This window comes from Ovis aries, chromosome 11 (genome assembly GCF_016772045.2).
Source record: "Ovis aries strain OAR_USU_Benz2616 breed Rambouillet chromosome 11, ARS-UI_Ramb_v3.0, whole genome shotgun sequence".
NCBI classification, from domain to species: Eukaryota; Metazoa; Chordata; class Mammalia; order Artiodactyla; family Bovidae; genus Ovis; species Ovis aries.
The window spans coordinates 61361566-61380268 of record NC_056064.1 but is presented as its reverse complement, the minus strand read 5'-3'; the positions used below and the strand labels follow the sequence as shown (position 1 = coordinate 61380268).

The 18703-nt window shown below is 54.9% G+C and overlaps 1 long non-coding RNA gene across 1 annotated transcript; it reads left to right on the top strand.

Moving 5' to 3' along the window:
* The first annotated feature begins 3221 nt into the window (after nucleotides 1-3221).
* Nucleotides 3222-16932, top strand: LOC132657383 (uncharacterized). The gene is made up of 2 exons (XR_009595433.1): nucleotides 3222-7886; nucleotides 14595-16932. It is a non-coding gene; the product is annotated as an uncharacterized LOC132657383 (long non-coding RNA).
* The last annotated feature ends 1771 nt before the right edge of the window (nucleotides 16933-18703 follow it).

The window sequence follows — 18703 nt, the reverse complement described above, 5'->3', positions numbered from 1 at the left end:
GTTCTGTGTTGGGGGGCGGGGAGCCCCCTGGCAGACGGGACTCCATCCTGGCCCGCTGCCGCGTGTCCCAGACCCTGAAGGAGGCTGCAGGGCTGGGGGCAGCAGGAAGGGCTGCTCATTCACCAAACGGCCATGGAGACCTTGGTTCCGGGCACCGGGTCAGCTGCTGGGAACACACAGAAATCCTTAACAGCAAGGGAGGGAGACCGGCTGCTTTCCTGTCTGACAGGGAGGCTCCTCGCGGAGGCGCAACCGCAGAGCAGGGGACGAGCCCCCAACAGAGCCGGCTGCACAGCGTCAGGCCCGCGCTGTGCCTTAAGTCAGCGAGAGGCAAGCCCCGCCCTTCCACAGTCGTGCGTTACTCAGATGCCAAGAAGTGACCTCTGTGTTCCCCCTCCTGAAGGGACCGTGAAGATATTGCTTCAGTTCTAGTTTGAAAAAACCAGAGCACAAGGTCCAGTCTCGGCAAGGGGCCAGAGCAGGGCGGGCACTGGGCGGGCGCTGGGCGGGCGCTGTCTGAAAATAGAGAGGTGGCTGGTGGACCAGCGCCTCTAACGTTCCGGGGGGACTGTGCGCTCTCCTAGAGACTCGCTCAGATCCCGCTTCCCCAAGAGTCTGGCTGCAGGCCCGCCACCCCACGAGTGGCCGGGAGCACCTTCTCCAGTCACGCCTGGCCAGTGGACAGCTGGTTGCCGCCTCGCCTCCTGGACCGCTCTCCTGTCCCAGGCCTGTCTGCTCAGCGCCCAGCACCCCCTTGGCTCATCCTGCCCAAGCCCTCTGTGGTGTCAGAGTGTGGGGTTGGCTCCTTCCTTCTCCCAGAAACCCGCCCTGGGCTTGGTGAGCCTGGATCTCTGTACCATGGGCTCCCCCCACCCCTAGGCAGCGGGTGGTCCGAAGAATGTTTCTCCTCCTTGGGGGGTGTTTACCGACTCTGAACTGCGAATCCTCCGCAGGCCTGGAGGTAGGTCCTTGCTGGCCCCAGCTTACAGGTGGGAGAACAGAGCCGCTCAGATGCAGGGAGCTCGCGCAGGGTCACGGCTCATGAGGGAGAACTCCAGCCCGCTCACTGGCCCCAGCAGGCCCCCTCCCTCCGGGTAGGTATGGCCTGAGCCCCGGTTCACAGACGGGGTCGGGGAATGTCTCCTGGTGTCGAGAAACCAGCGCCCAGGTGCGTGGGACCTGGAGCCCGGTCTGGGCTCTGCCCCTGCTGTGCCATGTGACCTTGCGAGGGTCACCCGCCCTCTGCACTTCAGTGGCGTCCCGCTCACCCTGCCTAACTGTGGCCGTTGCTTTTGAGCTTCTGCCCCACGTGGGGCCTGGCGCTGCCCACCCTACACACGCTGGTACTCAATCCTCCAGCAGCCCTGGGGCTGAGAACACGGGGTCCGACCCAGGGGACCCAGCTGTTTAGTCGCTAAGTCGTGTCCGACTCTTTTGCGACCCCATGGACTGTAGCCCGCCAGGCTCCTCTGTCCAGGGCATTTCCTAGGCAAGAATACTGGAGCGGGTTGCCATTTCCCTCTCCCAGGGATCTCTCCGACCCAGGGATCGAACCCTAGTCTCCTGCACTGGCAGGCGGGTTCCTTACCACCGAGCTACCTGGGAAGCCCCGGGTACCCAGAGGGCCCTGCAGGGCCCTGCGTAGCGGGGGAGTCGGAACGTGAACCCAAGTCTGCTTGGTTCCAAAGTCGCTCAGTTGACCTCCGTCTGACAGTGAGACTCTTGTGAAGGAGCAGGTCTCAAAGGTGGAACCTGGCTGTGCCTCCGGGCGGGGGCGGTGGGGGGTGGGGCGCTCGACTCCAGTGCTCAGCCTGGGGATGCCTTCAGGGCCTCAGGGTGTGACAGCCACCTAACCTCGTGGTCTCTCCCCAGTGAAGGCTAAGAGGTCTTTGGGGGTGGGTGGGGGACAAAGAGGGGGAGTGAGGACGGAGACCCTAGACAGACCACGGCCCCCGAAGCTGGAGGGGTGGCGAGACAGACCCTAGAACGGAGCCCCTTCTCGTCCTCCCCTACCCTGTGCTCCCCCACCCCCAGCTACTGCAGGGGTTCACGGTGCCCCTCTTGCCTCTTGGGTGATGGATGGTGCTTTCTGCTTGGGGCCTACCCCTCCACCCTCTGATTTTCTATTCTGAAGCCCCTTCAACTGCAGAGAGAATTTACTTTATCTCTTGAGGACACTAAAACCTGGAACAAACAGTCTCTGATAATAAATGTCTTTTTTTTTTTTTTTTGCAGAGGGAACCAAAACCCTCTGGGCACGTTCCCAGCGTCCTGGACACCCTCTGGCTCCCCCGCTCAGCCTGGGGCCCTGGGCGGCTCAGGAGACGGAGGCCAGGAGCGCTGGGCTTGGCCGGGGTGGGTCCCAGCCCTTCCTGGATAGATGGAGATCAGTCCAGATGATTGTCTGACTCAGAGCTCGAACCCGAGCCTCCTGCACCCCAGGAGGTCCTTTACCGCTGAGCCACTGGGGGAGCCCCCAAAACTCATCGTCACCCTTTAGTAGTAAATGGGGGGCGTTCTCATCCCAGCACGGCAGAGCAGCGCCTTGGTGACTGAGCTCATCCCAGCATGGCAGAGCAGCGCCTTGGTGACTGAGCTCATCCCAGCACGGCAGAGCAGCACCTTGGTGACTGAGCTCATCCCAGCACGGCAGAGCAGCGCCTTGGTGACCGTGCTGCAGACACTGTTCCAGCAACCCTGGGTGGGCATGCCCTTACCACCTCCAGGGCAAGCTGAGGTCCTGCGGCAGTTTGTGCGGAGATGAGACTGGAACCCAGGCCCGCTGGCTTCCAAGTCCATGCTCAGCGTTGGCCAAGTCCAAGACAGCCCTCCTCCCACCAGCCGTCCTGGAAGTGTCCTTTTCATCTGTGGTCCCCTCCTCCCCGTTGGTAAATCCGGGTGGCGCGCTGGTTCACACTGAGAGCATCCAGCTTGCCCAGTCCCGTGCAGTGTGACCCTCAGCAAGTTTCTGTTTGATCCCAGATGCCTCATCTGTGAAGCAGAAACAAGGTCCGCATCCCACGGCCGTTCAGAGGATGAAAGAGCTCGTGAGAACACAGGTCGAGCCAAGAGGCCCACATTGCTCAGCGGTGTTCGGAGTGAGCGGCCCTTTCCATCAGACAAGCCTGTGCTGCCAACAGGACATTCTGGGAGGGGATCCGAGGGTGAAGGCCCCCTCACTCCCGGCCCAGAAGTGGCCGCTTGACCTCGAGTCCAGGTCGGCCAGCACCAGGGGGTGGGTGCAGGGGTGGGAGTGAGGGAGAGCCTGATCCTCGGGTTCTTAAAGCCAGGGTGGGGTCGGGGGGCGGATGGAGGTTCCCCAGCTGAGCTGGAGCTGGGGCTCCTTCCCCCAAATCTGAGTACGGCCTTCTTCCTGCTTAAGTTGTTGCTGGTCCCTGGGCTTCAAGCCAGGGACCTTGTTGGGCTCCTTTCTGCCCCACCGGCCTTCCCCAGCAGAGCCCGGTGTACAGTGGGCACTCAGAGAGGATGTGGTACCGGGTATATGTAGAGGACCCGTGTGCAGAATGTAGGGGGCACCCAAGGAGGATGGCATGCTTGCTGCATCACTCAGGGGATGCCTCAAATCTCGGCCACCAGACTGCTGAGTGGGAGGGATGTCAAGGTAACTCAGCCTTACGTTGGGATTAAAATACACACAACACTATATATAAGCTAGATAATCCACAAGGACCAACAGCATTGCAAGGGCACGATATTCTACAGTCTATAATAACCTATATGGGAATGAAATCTGAAAAAGAACAGATGAACACATATACACAGGCTACCCTGGAGGCCCAGTGGCAAAGAACCCGCCTTCCAACACAGGAGACGTGGGTTCAGACAGTAAAGAATTGGCCTGCAGTGCGCAAGAAACGGGTTCGATCCCTGAGTTGGGAAGATCCCCTGGAGGAGGGCATGGCAACCCACTCCAGTGTCTTGCCTGGAAGATCCCATGGACAGCGGAGCCTGGCGGGCTACAGCCCATGGGGTCAAAAAGAGTCAGACGTGACTTGGCAACTGAACCAACAGCAATGTGTGTGTGTGCGTATATGGATATACATGTAACTGAATCGCTTTGCTATACACTGAAATTAACAGGATACTGTAAATCTAATATACTGCAATATACAAATTTTTTAAAATAATAAAATAAAACATAACTGCCCAAAGTTAAACAAGGAAAAGCAACTCAGGCTTACCTCGGGCCTTGGAGGACTCAGGGAAGCCTTGCTTTCCCCGCCCAGCTGTGGGCTTCACACCTTGATGAGCAGCTGCTAATTAGCATGGTCGGGCAGGCGCGACCTCCATGGCCTCCGCTCTCCCCACCCTCCTCCTCCGCGTTTAGCTTCCCCGGAATCCTGAGAACAAAGTGCCCCTGTCTTTGGTTGGAGAGCCCACTGCTCCGGCCTCCCGAGGGCAGCCGCCCCCCGCAGCCCCTCTGCAGGAATCCCCTGTAGACGAGGCCTCCTTGTGACCTTTCACCTTTTGGCCTCGGGGTGAAGGACCATTAACCAGACTGCCTTCCCCAGTCTTTTGCAGAGGAGAGTCCTTTGTCTGGGACTTCTTCCCCATCTGTCCTCGGGGAAGAAAACCCGTGGAGACGGCTCCGATCTGCGTCCAGGCTCGGGGCCGCCGTCTTGGTTTCCTGGGGGCGCTGGTGGTGAAGAGCCCGCCTGCCATGCAGGAGACCTGAGAGACGTCGGTGCGATCCCTGCGTCGGGAAGATCCCCTGCAGAAGGGCATGGGAACCCACTCCAGTGTCCTTGCCTGGAGAATCCCATGGACAGAGGAGCCTGGCGGGCTGCAGGCTGCGACCCCATGGGGTCACAGAGAGTAGTCGTGTTCATCGCTGCTATAATTGATCACATTCTTGCATGGGTGCGGTCTCCTTAGGTCTTCAGAGAGGTAATGTTTCTTGCCCAAGGTCACCCAGTGAGCAGGTGGCCGAGAAAGGACTGGCTGCTGGTCCTGTGATGTTCTGGTTCATCTCCGTGTGTGTCAGCAGGCTGCCAGGTGAGACACAGGAAGGGCTTGGGGACGACTCAGAGGGAAGCTCTGGATTTGCCCTGTTTCTCTCTCCACATTGCTTACTAGGCAGAATGTCTAGACGAAACTAAAGCGAGACAGTTACTATTTATGTGCATGGAGTTTCATCTTTTTCCAGACACTTTACATAAGCTATAATGTTGGTTACAAAAACTATTTATTTATCTGGGTGCGCTGGGTCTTAGTTGCAGCATGTGGGATCTAATTCCCCAACCAGGGGTTGAACGTGGGCCCCTGCACTGCAAGGGTGGAGTCTTATGCACTGGAATCCCCAGCACAGCCATCACTGAATCTCTTCAACGTCCTGATGAGCTGGATGCACCACCCAGAGAAGCCAGAGCAGGCTTGAAGAAGTCAGGATGCCACCCTCAGCACAAGAGGAGCCTCGCCCTCGGCACCGGCCACCTCTATTTTAAGTGCGGCCACTCCAGGCGCCCGGCGCCCTCACCGCGCTGGCACTGGGCAGCGTGAGGAGAGGAGCCCCAGTCTGCTCGGCTTCTCTGCCCAATGAGAGCCGGGGGCCCAGCACACAGGCTGGGGGGCCGAGACCAAGTCCTCTCCTGAAGAGTGAGCCAGCTCGTCTGGGTATTCGAGCTGCTTCACCCGAGGTCACTTATCTCTGAGTTGGAGCAGCTGCCCTGCAGAGCAGAGGGCCCCGCGTGCTCCAGGCCTGGCTGGCACGTCTGCCCTCGCGTGCGGCCGGCACTGCTGGCCCGAGTGCCTGGTTTCCAGGCAAGTCCGCGTGACTGCTGCTGGGCCACGTTCTTGTTCTGTGTTTCAGAGCTCTGTCCCGTCACCCCAAGTGTTGTGCGGCCCGGAGTGTGTGTGTGTGTGTGTGTGTGTGTGTGTGTGTGTGTGTGTTTGGAAGACATGAATTAGCTTTTCTCTCCCTAAGAAACCTAGTCCTCTGACAACTCAGCAACAAAAAGCTTCAAACAATCATATTAAAAATGGGCAAATAGATTAACATACACACACTATTATATATAAAATAAATGACCAGCAAGGACCTACTGGGTTGCACAGGGGACTCTACTCGACACTCTAATAACCTAAATGAGTGGAGAGGCTGAAAAATGTGTGCGTGTGTGTGACTGACTCACTTTACTGGACCTGAAACTAACACGACTTTGTAAATCAACTGGACTCCAGGATAAAATAAAAGTCAAATTATAAAAAGGGCAAACAATGCAAATAGGTATTTCTCCAAAGGAGACATACAAAGAGCCAGCAAGCATATGGAAAGATGCTCAGTGTCGCTAATCGTCAGGAAATGCCGTCAAAATCACAGTGAAATACCGCTTCATGCCCATTCGAATGCTGTTACAGTAAAAGCAAAAACCACCACACAGAAAATGACTGATGCTGATGAGGATGGAGACAGATTGGGGTCTTGCGCGTTGCTTGTGGGAGTGTCAAATGGTACACTTGCTATGGAAAAGCAGTATGGTGGCACCTCCAAAATTAAACAAAGGATGGCAGGATGCCCAGAAAGCATATTAAAAAGCAGAGACAACAGTTTGCTGACAAAGGTCGGTATAGTCAAGGCTATGGTTTTTCTAGTAGTCACATATGGATGGGAGAGCTGGACCATAAAGAAGGCTGAGTGCCAAAAAATTGGTGCTTTTGATCTGCGGTGTTGGAGAAGACTCTTGAGTCCTTTGAACAGCAAGGAGATCAAACCAGTCCATCCTAAAGGAAATCAACCCTGAATATTCATTGGAAGGACTGATGCTGAAGCTGAAACTCCTCTACTTTGGCCACCTGATGCGAAGAACTGACTCATTGGAAAAGACCCTGATGCTGGGGAAGATTGCAGGCAGGAAGAGAAGGGGACGACAGAGGACGAGATGGTTGGATGGCCTCACCAACTCAAAGGACATAAGTCTGAGTAAGCTCTGGGCGATGGTGAAGGACAGGGAAGCCTGGCGTCCTGCGGTCATGGGGTCACGAGGAATGACATGACTGAGCGACTGAACAACAGCAATGATCCGATAACTTTCCCTCCAGGCGTACAAAGGAGTTGGAAGCAGGCATTCGTGTGCCCGGAGAAGGCAATGGCAACCCACTCCAGTGCTCTTGCCTGGAGAATCCCAAGGACGGGGGAGCCTGGTGGGCTGCCGTCTGTGGGGTCGCACAGAGTCGGACACGACTGAAGCGACTCAGCATAGCACTCGTGTGCCCACGTTCATAGCAGCGTAAGTCGCAATAGTGGAAACGACTCGAGTGCCTCCGACGGACGAGTGAGCAAAAGGCAGTCTGTACACACGATGGAAAGTCTTGGGAGGAATGACACCCTGACCTAGGCACCAACACGGATAAGCCTTGAAGACATTCTGCAAAGCAACATGAGGCAGATATGGAGGGCCAAGTATTACAGGATTCCACTTCCCTGACGTCCCGAGTGTAGGCAAGTTCACAGCGGGCAGAAAGCAGAGCAGTGGGTGCGGAGCTTCAGTCGAGGAAGATGAGAAAGTTTCCATCCTGGAAACGGATGGTCGTGACGACTGTACAACTTGTGGCTGTGCTTAAAGCCACAGAACCATATACTTTTAAATGGCCAAAATAACCGGCGCACCGTTGTAAAGCAATTAACCTCCAATTTAAAAAACAGTAAAAAGAAAAAAAAAAAAAAAGGCTAAAATGGTCAATTTCATGTTATGTGTTTTACCACATTGAAAAGAGAGCTGTGTGCTCAGCTGTATTCTACTCTTTGTGACGCCATGGACTGTGGCCCACCAGGTTCCTCTGTCCGTGGGATTCTCCAGGCAGGAGTACTGAAGTGGGCTGTCATTTCCTTCTCCAGGGGATCTTCCCCACCCAGGGATCCTGCATCGGTAGGCAGATTCTTTACCACTGAGCCTTAACCACTGGACGGCTAGGGAATTCGCTGGGATACTTGCTTCTTAACAGGAGTTCGTGAAAATCCGTGGTATAAACAGAGAAGAGTGCCCGCAGCGGCTCTGCAGAAGCGCTCCTCCGCACCTGGGAAAACAACCCTGGGCGGCTGCCAGGGCCTAGAGGCGGCCTCCCGGCCGGGGGTGTGTGGGGGGACTCACAGGGGCTGTCCCCTGGCCGAGGTGAGAAATCTGACTAGTTGCAATTGGTGCCCGAGGTCAGAGGAGACTCTCCGCTTCCAGGGAAGATCGGAGAAAGTGTGCTGAAATCCCCGGGGGGTTGTCTTTAGTGGAATGAAATGGGCTGATGGGAAAAGCGTCAGGGCCTGGGCGCCAAGCCAGCACCTCACCCCCACTGGGAGCCCACAGGCTTCCCGGGGAGTCGGGGCAGCCCCCGCCTCCACCTTTGCCTTTTGGAGACAAAACTCAAGTTCCGAAGGCGAGACTGAAGATAGAGCCTCCACAGCAGAGTCATTTCTGAACGAGACTGGCGCAACAGTGGGGAACGCGCAAAGGGCTTCGATCTGAATTCCTCTCGAAGTATTCGGTGGGGATTGTTTTTCACATTCTCCCGCAAAAGGCACTTTTCAACTCCAGGAGAGCAAAAAAGATCAGCTAGGATCAGGGCCAGGTAATTTCTTCATTGGGAGCAAAAGCTGCTTTTGAGTTTTAGGATCTAAGGCACTTTGGAGATCGAGTGTGAACATTCAGTGGGTTTGGGTTTTTTTTTCTTAAGAAAACCTGAAATCCTGTTCTCTGCGTCTGCCTGTCCATCGCTGCCCTGTGAATAGGCTCAGCAACATCACCTTTCTAGATTCTGTATATATGCATTAATTTGCAATATTTGTGTTTCTCTTCCTGACTTAACTTCTCTCCGTAAAATAGGCTCTATGACTCAGGGAGCTCAAACCCACTGTTCTGTGAGCACTGAGAAGGGTGGGACGGGGTGGGAGGTTCAGGAGGGAGGGGACGTGTGTATGCTTATGGCTGACTCATAATGTATGGCAGAAACCGGCACGGTATTGTAAAGCAGCTGGCCTCCAACTAAAGGTTTTTTAAAAAAAGAAAATAGTGGCAACTATGTCATAAGGCGGTGTTTGGATGGCCTGAGACAGCCCTTGTAAAGCCTTTGGGGCAGTCAGACCAGGTGGACCTCACCGAGCGTCAGCTCTCGTCGGCACCACCCCGGGTGGCTGCCACCGCCCCGCGGCTCCTTCAGTGGTCTCCACTCTTCGCCCCCAGCACACGCCGCCTCACGGGACACATGGCTCCTGAACGCTGGGCAGAAGGACCATGGCTGGCCCCGCACGCCCGTGTGCGTGCTGAATCTCTTCAGTCGTGTCTGACTCTGCAAACCCATGGACCGAACGTAGTCCGCCAGGCCCCTCTGTCCAGGGGACTGTCCAGGCAGGAGCGCTGGGGTGGGCTGCCATTCCCTTCTCCAGGGGATCTTCCTGGCCCAGGAGTGGCCCGGGTCTCAGGCCTCCTGCTCGGCCACCGGAGAGGCTCCGTCGCCCCCTTACCCCCTCAGGCGCGTTTGCCTCTGTCTGATGCTGCAGCTCACTTGTGGCACGTGGACCTCGTCTCCTGACCCGGGTGGAGCCTGGGCCCCCTGCGCTGGGAGCACAGTCTTAGCCACTGGGCCACAAGGGGAGTCCCAGCTAATTCTTTCTACATCAGCAAAACGTCTCAGCCCAGCCCGCTCGACCTCGCCGTGGATTCCAGATGAGAAGATCTGATCTGATGCGGTCAGATACAGTCGGGTTGCTCTGGACCGCTAGGGCCTCAGAGCATCCAAGTCCAGTGGTCCCTGCCCCGAGCGGCCGCCTCCCTCGTCCCTGCACAGCTGCTGGGAGTCTTCGCGTCGTCCACCACCCAGCCGTGGTCGCTCACTGTCAGCGGGCACGCTTCCCTCCGACTTCTTTGAGAAGATCCAGGTTGCCAGCTGAGGTCTCTCAAAGGCTTGCCTTCGCCCCATGCATGCCGTTCAGCCTTGAGTCACCCCCTCTTGCTCCCGCGGCATCAGAAGGAAGATGCTCACACCGCCCTCTGCAGCCTGAGCCCGTCCCCACCACCCACTGAGGGTCCTAAAGGTCTCTTGTAAACACACCCAAGCCTTATCGTCTTAAAACAGCAGCAGCCGAACCCCCCAGGCTCCAGTCCGCATCTCCGTCCACGGCTCTGGCTCTCTCCATCCTCCCCTCCGGTCTTCTTGAAAACTGTCTCCCTGCTGCTGCTCTGAATCACCTCCCGTCTCCCGGCAAGGACCACACCCTGGCTGCCGGCCCCACCTCCCCAAGGACACGCCCACCAAAGGGGCCAGGGAATTTTCTGTTGCAGAATCCCGTAGGCGCTGTTCCATGCTGATCCCTCCAGATCTGCTGTCTTTGCTTTCTTTTTTTCTTTCTTTTTTAATTATCAAAGATTATTATTGTACAATATTGAGAAGCATAGAACAAAATACAATTATTGGAGGACAGTTTCTCCTCCCGTCTTGAGTATCCACCTCTCTTAAGAAGCTTTCCCTTCCCTTCCCTTCCAGTTTCCCTCCCACTTGGGCTCCCACTTGGGCTCCCACTGGCTCTCCTGGTTTTCTTCGCGTCCCTCAAGGGACTTCTTACTTGCTCTGTCTTCCGCTGGATCACTTCCTCCCAGGCCATGCCTCTGACTCCAGAGCTCTCGCGACCGCACGTGTGCACCCCGCTCCTGGTGATCCCTGTCTGTCTTCCTGGCTCAGTAAAGTAAAGTAAATGTCGCTCAGTCGTGTCCGACTCTTCACGACCCCGTGGACTGCAGCCTACCAGGCTCCTCTGTCCATGTGATTTTCCAGGCAAGAGTACTGGAGTGGGTTTCCATTTCCTTCTCCAGGAGATCTTCCCAACCCAGGGATCGAACCCAGATCTCCCGCGTTGTAGGCAGATGCTTTACCATCTGAGCCCCCGGGGGATTCAGAGTGGTCCCCAGGTCCTACCTTAGCGCAGCCTGCAGCCCAGCAGACGTCTCCCATGTCCTGCTCGAAACACGGCTTCTCACACAGCTCCGCGCCCTCCTCCCCGCACCCGCACCTCTCATGGGCCAGCATCACCAGCGCAGGCCCCCGGCGGCTCTCCACTCGCGGCCCCTCCCCTGCAGCTAAGGCTGTCGCCCCGGCGGCCCCATCCCCACGGGGTGACCCTGACAACTTCCCCGCCCTGCTCTCTGCTGGCAGACCTGCCCACAGCCAGCCCGCATCCTGCAGGGTGGAGATCGCGAGCCTGTCCGCCTCCGAGCCCCGGTGGCCGGCAGAATCTGGAGGCCTGATTCCTCGGCGTGCGTTGTCGTCCCACAGTCACCAGGTTCCCGCCTCCCTCCTTCTCTCCGCTTCCAGTCCTCACGAGGATCCTTTCTCATCTCCACTCTCTCCTCAGCCCCCTCCTCCCAGGAGCCTTCCCGGGCCTCCTCCAGGCCCCGGTGCCGGCCGGGCGTGTCTTAACCACCGCATTCACCACATGGCTTTGCCACTGGCGACTCCTCTCTTCCACTTTCCCGGAACGTGTGTTCCCACTGACACCTGAAGCTAGAGGGTCCTTTCACTGTTTCGTTATCTGAGCCAACGCCTTCCCGCTTTTGCTGAAGTCAGTATAGACTGGATTCTCTCTGATCTGAACTGAGACTCAGAGCTATCTGACCCATGATGCAGCGAGACTGCAGCCAGGGAGGCTGGATTTTCCCTTCTTTCCGTTTACTGCTTATTTTCAGGGAGATTGTGTTTTCAAGCCCTCCTATACCCGGTGGACCTTCCTGGTCTTTGTGGAGTGGCTGACAATGGCAGAGTCTGTGCGGGTTCAGGTGCCGATGACCTCCTGGATTATTTAAAAGGCAGGGTGAGCCTCGGAGGCTGCCAGGGAGCTCTCCTGACCCTGAGGTCCCAGAAGCCTGAAACGCTGCTCAAAGATGGTAATTTCATCCCTCCAATTAATGCTGCAAAACTCTCATCTGGATATGGGTCAACTGCCAGCAAAAGCTTAAACGCTGGCTCTGCTTTGGTGTCAGATTGTAAATTCTCCCCTTTCATCTTCCGCTGCCAGTCCGTCTGTTTTCCATTTCTCCTGATTTCTTTCTTTGGGCTTTTGATCTGTTTTCTATTGTTATCACTGAGGCATTTCATGCCTGGACTTTCCAAGTCTATGTAATCCAACCAGGACAGCATCTGGGATCCCGGCTCGTGCGCGGCTGCCATTGCCCCGGGGTGGGGACTGCGTGCTTGCGGGATTGCCCCACACCTTCATTCCTGGAGGCCGGTCTTCCTCCGAGCCTTAGCCCCAGGATTTTCCAGGGAGCTTTCCAAGATGGGCAGGACGTGAGACAAGCTCTCCGGGCGTTCGCATCTGTCTCTTCTCTCCCTCGCTCCACCACCGGCGGTCCGCACACCCTTCTGGGTCTGATGACTAGCCCCTCGGGCTCATGTTTCCAGATCCTGGAAGGTCCCCTCGAGCCACCCAGGCCTCGGAAGACCTGTGTCAGACCTGGCTCGAAGTCCTTGAATTCTGTTGCGTGCTCGTCATTGGCAGCCACTCCAGTGGCTGGAGAATCCCATGGATGGAGGAGCCTGGTGGGCTACAGTCCATGGGGTCGCAAAGAGTCGGACACGACTGAGCGACTTAACTAACTAACTAACTCGTCATTCAGTCGTCAAGTAACCTCGTTGCTGTCGTTAAGTCGCTCAGCTGTGTCCAACTCTTTGCGACCCCATGGACTGCAGCCCGCCAGGCTCCTTCTCAGTAAACTCTTTCCCTGTCTCCTAAAGTTTGCTCAGATTCATGTCCACTGACTCAGTAATGCCATCCAACCATCTCATCCTCTGTCGTCCCCTTCTCCTCCCACCCTCAGTCTTTCCCAGCATCACGGTCTTTTCAAATGAGTCAGCTCTTTGCATCACGTGGCCAAAGTACTGGAGTTTCAGCTTCAACATCAGTCCTTCCAATGAATGTTCAGGACTGATTTCCTTTAGGATAGACTGGTTGGATCTCCTTGCAATCTGGGAGTGTCAGTTTCACCAGAACAAAAGAGGGATGACGGTTTTAAAGCATCGGATTGTTGTGAGGATCGAATTCAATACAATGATTCACAGAAAACACGGGCACCGTGTAGTAACTGCTATCATGTTTGGGGTCAGAACCATTCGTTAGGTAGGTTCTTGGCACCACGTCATTTAGCCCCAGGAGCCCTCTCAGGAGTCTCCCACGTGACAGATGAGAAAACCGGGGCTCCAGGGGGTCCACCCCAAAGGGCGCCGCTCTCCTCTGCCCGACACATGGCAGAGATGGACGCGCGTCCAGCGGAGGAGTGGAGGTGACGCTGTTTCTCTCCTGTCTCCGCACCCAAGAGGCTGCGGCCTTTTCAGCGACGCTGTCAGCGCCTGATGCTGAAACAGCAGCTGTTCACTCAGCCCCAAGATCCCATTTCACACCAGTGACAACAACGTCCAAAAGGAATGGGAACCAAATTAAAAATGGAAGACAGACGTGTGCCTTGGGTCTGGCAGCAGCTCTGGGCTCGGATGTGCCTTGACGCCTTCTCTCTCCATCTCTGTCTCGACTGCGTCCTCTCTGGTGGCAAGATGTTCCTGGAAGGGCTGGGCATCCGCTACTGGTCCTCCTCAATCAGGTGCCCGTCTCCAGGATGAGCAGCAGGGCCCAGCTGGGGCATGAGTCCCCTGGGCATGGGGATGGGGTCACCCCCATGCCACCCACCTTAACCCGGGTGGTTCAGTGGCTCTGCCCCTCCCAGCTGTGTGTCCTTGGACAAGCTGCTTAATGTCTCTGTGCCTGTCTGTTCCCATCTGTAAAGTGGGAACAGTGATAATGATTCACTTCACAGAACTGCTTTGAATAGTAAATGAATCAATATTTATGAACACTGGGATTGCACCTGGTACATAGTAAGCATTATACATTTGTGTTAATAGGGCTTGTGGTCATGGTAAATATAAGTCCTTATTGCAAATTCCTGGGGAAGAATTCGGATTGTTCATCATCACGTTTTATGAACCTCATTTTCATTTTTAGAAAGTCACAAATGTAACAATTAGGGTGCGTGTCCAGTCGTGTCTGACTCTTTGCAAACCCATGGGCTGTTGCCCGCCAGGCTCCTCTGTTCATGGGGTTTCCTTAAGCAAGGACACTGGAGTGGTCCTCCTCCAGGGGATCGTCCCGACTCAAGGAGGGACACTTTGTCTCCTGTGTTGGCAGGGGCATCTTTATCGCTGCGGCTCCTGGGAGGGCCACTGGGTAGATATCACTTTACACAAAATTGATGTACGGAGGAAATTCAGAAACACTTTCTTCATTTCTGATTGACTGTCTACGCTTCTCTGCAACCTGGACAGTCTTTCAAGTTAATAAGACACCAAACACAACTGGAAATGTTCTGAGGGGGTTCATTTCAAGGAATCAGGAGATGAACTGTTTTTTCTCAAAAGAAAGATGCGCCTCACTTTGTTGGGTAAGTTTGTAAGCCCCTCTGCCCACGCAAGGGCCACTCTGGAAGCAGGGACTTTCAAATGGACGGTTCAAACGAGCAGCAGGGAGCCCTTTCTAGAACATTCTCCCTCTAGATATTCATTGTCTAGAAATAATGAAACACTAAAAGCATCATTCTTCTACCCAGGTTCCAGCACCGAGAACAGCAAAACCTCACTCGTGAAGACCCTCTCTTCGCGCGAGAGTGGCCGTCTGTGCGGGCCTGGGCGGAGCTTCGCTGTGTTCGGGTTTGGGTTTGGTTTTTCCATTTTTCAGCTGTCTCACCATCACTGTGAGCATCCATCAGCCTCTCTAACTCTCCTCCTGTCCCTCCAGAATCTTGACCCGAGCTCCTCACCTTGGCTGGGAGCCTCAACTTTGCTGTCTGGACCTTGGACAAGCTCTGTCCTTAGGGCAGGGTCAGTACCCAAACCTGGACTCTGATTGCTCTCAGCCTCTGACGCCAAACCTGGGCTGCTTGCCCAAGGGGACACGGGGTTAGATCTCCCTTGAGGATGAGGGGGACCCCAAGGTGGGTGCGGGAGGCCACACGGAGCCCCCTCCCTCCACAGGGCTGGGCCAGAGTCCCCTCTCCCAGCCAAGCCACTCCCATGATTAGGGTGCCTCAAAGGGGCTTGAAAACATTTCCATTTAACTCGAAAGCATCAAAAAAGCCATGTCCATAATCCCACTAATCAATCATGTACATTATTTACCTGAATCCAATGCCCCTTCCATTTTTCATCTGTAAAAGTATTCGTTTTTCCTGCAGTTGTGATTGTGGAACATATATTTTTCATTCAACATTATTTCCTGTATATTTTCCCCGGGTTCTACCTATAGCCCATATTTATTGTTTTTGCAGCAGCCTAATATACCACTGCATTAATTACCCTGAAATGTACTTCATGTTCCACTATAATTGGACATTTCTTTTGCTATTAATTCTTGCTTGTACAAGGAGGCAATAAACATCTGCGTAGACATAGCCCCCTCCCCTTTTATTCTTGTTTTGAATTATTTCCCTCCAGTAAATTCCCAGGAGTGGGATTACTGGGTCAAAGGAGATGAACATTTTTATGGCTTCTGATATATAAGGCCGAATTATTTTCCAAAATGACTGTATCAGCTTTCATAGGCCTGAGAGATGCGTAAGTACGTTTCAACGAGGGTGGGGGCGAGACTTCACATTTTCAAAGCGAAGTTTGTTACTTTTGTTTTTCTCCCTCCTGCGCAGAATGGGGGGCTTTCAACCCACGGCCGTCCTCCGGCTTTGCTTCAAGTGGTTTTCGTTGACAAATGCCGTTTCAACGTCTCTCAGGCTCTCGGTGGTTGATTTTTTTCACATGCCTCTAGTCTGTTATTAGAAGGTCCGAATGTGGGCTTGGGGGTGGCTGGGCGGGGGTGCGTCTGGGAGAGAATGGCGCTGGAGTCCGTGGGCTGCGGTGATGGGGTCCACGTGGGGAGGACTGGAGGCTGAGACGGCGACGGTGCTCAGGCCTCTGGGCAGGTGCAGGGTGGCGGTGCCTCATAGAGACCGGGGCCGGTGGAGGAAGGCCTGGGGTCGGAGCTCGTCTTAATGGGAAGCGTGGCTGGAGGCAGGACCACCAGGTGGGAGGCGGATGGGATGTCCCTCTCAGAGGAAGACAGTACGCGACCCAGTCGAAGCCGACAGGACGTGTTTCTCGTCCCTTACCTGCCACTCTATTCCCAACTCTGTCTCACCCAGGCTCCCACCCTAGATCCCACCAAGAACAGACTGAGGATTTCCCCAGCGGTACGGTGGATAGGCATCTGCCTGCCCATGCAGCGGACACGGGTTCGATCCCTGGTCTGGGAAGATTCTCCCTGCCTTGGAGCAGCTGAGCCTGGACACCACGCCTGCTGGGCCCACAGGCAGCAAGAACTGAAGCCTGTGGGCCTAGTGCCTGAGCTCGGCGGCAGGAGTCTCCGCAACGGGACCGTGATGGAGAGCGGCCCCGGCCCATCCCAGCTGGAGAGAGCCCAAGCAGCAGCCAAGACCCAGCGTGACTGAAAATAAGTGAGATCCATCAACTAAAAAAAAAAAGAAAATGACTTCTCTCTTTAAAGAAAAGAAGAGCCAACTGAACACCTCTCGCTCAGTTAAATTTGGAACTAGGATGGAGTCACCACTGCTTGTTTCTCCTCCGGGTGATGCTGACGCGGGAGTGTTGTGGGTTTTCCCGGGGCAAATGCATCAGCTAAGTGTGCGTGCAGCTGCTGTGACCTTATTAACCACACTCCTGAAGAATCCCTTGGAACCTCGGGCACTTTTCCTTCTGTCTTTGGCTCAAATGAAGGTGTGTGAACAACTCCTTGCCTCTGAGCTCCTAAATGAGCTCCACACCCTCTGCCCGCAACGCTGTAATGCTATCGAAATGGGACTCGTTCTCTTTGATCTCCGCTGGTTCCTAAATCCTGCAGTTGTATGTTGGAACATCAATAGAAATGGGGTTTCAAGCTTCCTCTTTCATTATCTTTCTCAAAGATTAAAAAGAGAGAGAGAAAGAAAAAGCAAAAGGGAGAAAGAGGTCCTAAGCTTTGTAGATGAGGCAACATTTAAGAGTCATTTCTTTATCTGATGATATCAGAGGACACGGTTGTTTAGAAATACAAGTCCATTCTAATCTCCCTATTTGAAAGCAGGCTTTTCTTAAAAATAAATAAGAAGGCACACACCTAAGCCCACCCTGCCCACCCTCTCCTGCAAAGGCTGGCAGCCCCCGCTTCGTCCACGATCGTGTGGACAGAACGTGTCTGGGTCTTCTCAAGCTCTGGAGGTGAGTCTGAGAGCTTCTAGGCCCAGGAGACACTCAATCCTTCCAAGGGACAAGCCTACTTTTCAAAAAAGGAACTTTCTGTTCTTGGCAGTGCGGGGAGAAGAGACTTCTAGATTAGAATAATTAAATATCTGACCCATGACTCCCCACATGCCTGTGCCTTCTTGGGCTTTGATGTGGGCAGCTTACTGTCGGACGGAAAAGCACAGTTTCTTCTCAAAGCCTTCCGCATCTGGGAGTGAGGGCAGCTCAGAGGGAGGAACGCCAGGGTCTCTGGCTTGAAAACAAACAGACGGGACCCTGGCCTGAGTCTCCAGGCAGTGGGAATGTGGGAAGCAGGAATCTTAAAGCCCTAATGCCTTCCCTTAGTCCCTACATGGCTCGTACAGCCTAACTGATGCCAGCCAGGGATCTTGGCCTCCTTAATCAATCAATAGAAATTGATAAGTGCCCAGACAAGAAATCCAGGCAGTATAAGGGGAAATATGCATTTCAGGCGGTGATGGGTGCTATTATGTATTGACTACTGTATGAATCAATGTTCGTAACTGCAACCAGCAAAATTCACCCCAGAGAATTTAAACAGAAAAGGTATTCACTAAAGGACACTCAGGCTTCCTGGCGGCTCAGACGGTAAAGAATCTGCCTGCTATGCAGGAGACCTGGGTTTGATCCCTGGGTTGGGAAGATCCCCTGGAGGAGGAAATGGCAACCCACTCCAGAATTCCTGCCTGGGAAATCCCATGGAGAGAGGAGCCTGGTAAGCTGCAGTCACAAAGAATGGGGTCACAAAGAATCAGACATGACTGAGCAACTCACTCACAAAAGATATTCATAAAAACCGGGGTGGTCCAGAGACCTGGGCTGGGGGCTGTGCCCCGATGCAACGCCCACATGACCCTCAGACAGCTCCAGGCGACTCCTGGCCCCTCCCTGGACGATATGCGGTGGAGCCCAGGCCTCCAGTGCAGACGCAGCCTCTGCCTCCAGCAGCTCAGTGTCCAGGTGTCCACCCTGGAATCAGACATCTGCGCAGCCGTCCTGACTACCTGGGTGCTGCCTAGCTCTTGGAGTCACTCCTCAACCTGAATCTCAGTTAGGAGTTTCTGATTGGCTGAGCCTAGGTCACGTGATCAGGCCCTGTTGCTAAGAAGGTGGGGGGGGGGGGGGGGTTCTGTACCTGTACCATCAAGGGGAAAGCAGCCCAAAGCCGGGGGTATGTGCAGGCGGAGAAAGTGGGAAAGTGTGAGTCACTCTGCCGTGTCTGACTCTTTGCCATCCCCTGGACCTTAGCCCGCCAGGCTCTTCTGTCCATGGGATTCTCCAGGCAAGAATACTGGAGTGGGTGCCATTTCCTCCTACAGGGGATCTTTCTGACCCAGGGATCGCACCCGGGTCTCCTGCATTGCAGGCGGATTCTTTACACTCTGAGCTGCGAGGGAAGCCCCAAAGGCGG